The sequence below is a fragment of the Protobothrops mucrosquamatus genome, unplaced genomic scaffold, assembly GCF_001527695.2.
Source record: "Protobothrops mucrosquamatus isolate PMUCROS unplaced genomic scaffold, P.Mucros_1.0 scaffold3233, whole genome shotgun sequence".
In the NCBI taxonomy this organism is placed as follows: domain Eukaryota; kingdom Metazoa; phylum Chordata; class Lepidosauria; order Squamata; family Viperidae; genus Protobothrops; species Protobothrops mucrosquamatus.
The window spans coordinates 405,415-410,066 of NW_015389229.1; positions in this window are offsets into that span (position 1 = coordinate 405,415).

Sequence of the window (4,652 nt, forward strand, 5' to 3'; positions counted from 1 at the left end):
CTTGGTAAAGCCACACTTGGAATACTGCATCCAGTTTTGGTCACCACGATGTAAAAAAGATGTTGAGACTCTAGAAAGAGTACAGAGAAGAGCAACAAAGATGATCAGGGGACTGGAGGCTAAAACATATAAGGAAAGGCTGCTGGAATTGGGAATGTCTAGTCTAACGAAGAGAAGGACTAGGGGGGACATGATAGCAGTGTTCCAATATCTCAGGGGCTGCCACAAAGAAGAGGGAGTCAGGCTATTTTCCAAAGCGCCTGAAGGCAGGACAAGAAGCAACAGGTGGAAACTAACCAAAGAGAGAAGCAACCTAGAACTAAGGAGAAACTTCCTGACCGTTAGAACAATTAACCAGTGGAACAACCTGCCTCCAGAAGCGGTGAATGCTCCAACACTATTTAAGAAAAAACTGGACAGCCATTTGTCCAAAATGGTATAGGGTTTCCTCCCTGAGCAGGAGGTTGGACTAGATGACCTCTAAGGTCCCTTCCAACTTTATTATTATTATTATTATTATTATTATGATGATGATGATGATGTTTTGGGACAATAGGCATTCTTTTTCAGGGTGCCTGGCCTTGGATTCCGGTGCATATTGGTCCCAAGCTTCTCTGGTCTTCATCACCTGTCATTCCCTACTCCCTATTCCCCATCATGTACACACAACTTTATTGCCCATTTATCCTACCACCCCTTTCTAGCCTTTGATGGAAGGATGCCTGTGAGGTGCCAAGCCACACCTGGCAGACCTTACAGCAGTATCTGTGAGAGGGATCTAGGAGTCCTAGTGGACAACCACCGAAGTTTGAGCTAGTAGGTGCTGCAGCTGCAGAAAAAGCCAATGCAACCCTAGTCTGCATCAACAGTGGGATGGTATCAAGATCACATGAAGTGTCCGTACTGCATTATATTGCAGTGGTAAGACTATGCCAGTTTTGGTGTCCAGTTTTGGTCACCATAATACAAAAGAGATGTTGAGATGGGAACTGGAGGCTAAAATGTACAATTAATGGTTGCAGGAACTGGATATATCTAGTTTAACACAGAGAAGGACTGAGGGTGACTTGATAGCAATCTTTCAATATTTGAGGGGCTGAGGAGTGGCTATTTCTGGACCATACTCTTCCATGAATGTCCAAATGTGTGCCAGGAAGAACCCCAGTTGTTTGGGGTCTTTATTGCAGGGCTTTTCAACCCAGTGGTACGGGTACCATCTGTGGTACATTGGCACCTGGCAGGTGGTACGTGACCATCCTAGAAAAGTGGTAGCGGGGGAGGGGAATGAGCTGAACCGGTGGCAGCACCGCACAAGCCTGAGCGAGAGATGGCTGGAGCTGCAGGGCTGTCAGGGCTCAGGGGAAACGCCAGGATCGGTGCCACTTTCCAGCTGATCAGCGCTTCTTCGGGGCTGTCAGGGCTCAGCGGAAGCACCAGGATCAGTGCCAGGCTCCAGCTGGAGCTCGGCGCTGGTCCTGGTGCTTCTGCTGAGCCCTGAAGAAGCGCCGATCAGCTGGAATGTTGCAGCATCTCCAGGGTCTTGTGATTTACATTCAGATGCTTGGCAACTGATTCATATTTATGATGGTCACAGTGTCCCAGGGTCATCTGAAGTGACCAAAACCTGCTGCAACCACCCAGCAAACGGGGGAATAAAAACCAAACACCCCCCCACCCCACCACCGCTGCCAATCCTCAACAGAAATGCTCACAACAATGAAAACCTCGGACAGGAGGAAGAGTGCGGCCGGGCGGGCAGCCAGGTGTCTTGCTCGGCTGTGGCTTGGGCACTTTTTTCGGTGCCTTTGTAACTTCGAACAGTCACCAAGCAAACTGTTGTAAGTCGAGGACTACCTGTACTTTATCACTTTTTTNTTTTCCTTTTTTTTTTTTTTTTTGGTCATCAAGTTTTTGACACCTTGCTAGGCGACTGGTGGTACTCGGATGTTGCCATATCCTAAAAGTGGTACAACGGGTGAAAAGGTTGAAAAGCGCTGCTCTATTGAACTCAAGGGCTGGGTGTCTTGCATCCTCTCCACCTTGCTGCCCAGGGACTCGCTACTGCTGCCATTGTGGCGGCAGATGTAGTGGCCCCCTTGCTTGCCGTGGCTGGAGTTGGCTGGTCAGCGGGATGTGCTGTCCGGACTTGGGCTTCTTGAGCTTTCAGGCTACCAAAAGCCTCCCTCAGGAATTTTATGGCTTGCTCCAGCATCCAGGCCTCTCGCTCTGGTTCTCCTATGCTCGATTCTTCCTCCAGTTCCACTCAGATCTCTTGCTGGCAGCTTCCTCAGCCTCCATAAGTGAATGTCACTCCCATGGGTTTCTCTTCCCATTCTTCCTTTTTCCTGACCCCGAGGGACTATCGGGGTCTCAGTGAGTTGTCTTCTCCCAGCCATCTGGATAGACTCAGCCCTCACAGAGGGGGTTTCAAGGATACTTCCCCACAAGCCTGGATCTATTCCTGGTCACTCCCTTGAGCTGATATGTTTGTATGCTCCCCACAGTAGAGGTGGTTTCGTCTCTGGGTTGACCACAACTGCATAGCTGGCTTAATGTCAAACCTGCCCCAATCCGATCCCTTAGGAAAGAAAAGCCTTTGACTCCATTTGATTAAAGCAAAGGGCTCTTTTGCTAAGAGTGTTGGTTGCCGTAAATTCAAGCCAGCTCTGAAATCACCGCGCTCGCTGGATGCAAAATAAGGGGTAGGTTTGCCCCCAGCCCATCTCTCCCTCCATGACCAGTTCATTTCCAGCCAGCCGGAGCTCGCCAAGATGTTTTGAGATGTTTGGAGGTAATACACATATTTCTCAGGGTGCCTGGCCAAGGAATGCTGGTAGAAACAGGATCTGGTTGCTCTGGTCCTTCTCACCTGTCATTCCTCCTTTCTCGAGTTTCAAGATTTATTGCCCTTTCATCTTTTCCTCTTTCATCCTCCCTCCTCCCCTTCTTCTTTTGATGGCAGAATGCCTGTGAGGCCCCAGCTGAGCCAGGCAGAGCTGACACTGGTGCTTTAAATCTTGCAGAGGCTTTAGGCATCATTTCATCAGTTAAAGGTTTGACTGTAACCACTTTGGGATAATTTCCAGGCTGAAAGCACATGGATTTTCCACATATATACATTTGTAGGTGTGTGTATTAGTATTGCTCTCTGTATGCATATATCTAAAACTGTATCCCCAGCACTTTCAGATATATTTAATGATAACCCTTTGCACGGCTAAGAATCAAAAAGGCTAAGGTCAAAAACAGAACTTCATGACTGAATGGATATTTGAACTTGGATCTCAGTAGTCTTCCATGTGTCAAATGAATCATAACTAAATAATAATAATAATAATAATAATAATAATAATAATAATAATAATAATAATAATAATAATAATAATAATAATAATAATAATAATAGTTGGAAGGGACCTTGGAGGTCATCTAGTCCAACCCCCTGCTCAGGCAGGAAACTCTATACCATTTCAGACAAATGGCTGTCCAGTCTCTTCTTAAAAACTTCCAGTGTTGGAGCATTCACCACTTCTGGAGGCAGGTTGTTCCATTGGTTAATTGTTCTAACTGTCAGGAAGTTTCTCCTTAGTTCTAGGTTGCTTCTCTCCTTGATTAGTTTCCACCCATTGCTTCTTGTAAGGGGTTATTTTTGTATTGTATTGTATTGTATTGTATTGTATTGTATTGTATTGTATTGTATTGTATTGTATTGTATTGTATTGTATTGTATTGTATGTAAGGGGTTATTTTTGTATTGTGACAGGTTTGCTAATTCATTGTAATGCATACTTTTTTTCTTTTTTCACATCTTCTGCAACCATTTTATAAACAATTAAAGTTACACTTTTCTTTGAATCTTATAGACAATGAGGATGGCAATAAAAGCACTCTGGACGACTGAGAATAACAACCAACACTGAAAAGGAAAGCAAATCCAGCCAGACATCAAAATATTTTTCATTTCCTTTAGAAAACCACACAATTCTTTTTTCTCAGCAAGTGGGAGAGAAAATCAAGAGGAGATTTCAAACTGGAAAAAGTAGAGTATATGAAACTCAAGGATACATTCCATGAATGATCAAGGCAGATTATTTTTCATTCAGAAAAACAGGGAAATACCTGGAAGTCAGTGGGGAGAAAAAGGTAAATTAGACAGCCACATAGAGCAGATAGTAACACAGGCTTTGCTGTGAGAGGAAAAAAAACTTTGAATCAAACTAAACAAGGGATCATCCATATTTTTGACCTCAAGAGAATTGGTGGAGAAGCTCCATAGATATTCCTATTGTGGGAAAAGCATAGATAGTACATCAAACTGATTATGCACAAGAGGATCTACACTGCAGAAAAACCATAGAAATGCTACAAATGTGACAAAAGATTTAGTTTGAACAGCTCTCTTGTGGTTCATTGAAAGACACACATCGGACAGATGCCCTGCAAATGCTCTCGCTGTGGTAAATGCTTTAGCAAGTACGGCAACTTGGTGATACATCACAGGACTCACACCAAGAAGAAAGGGTATCTCTAGTTTGTGGGGAACATTTCATTAGAAATTCACACCCCATGAGTCACCAGAGGACTCACAAAGGCAAATTCTTTGAATGTCCTGACTGTGGGAAAAGTTTCAGTCAGAATTCTCACCTGTTGAT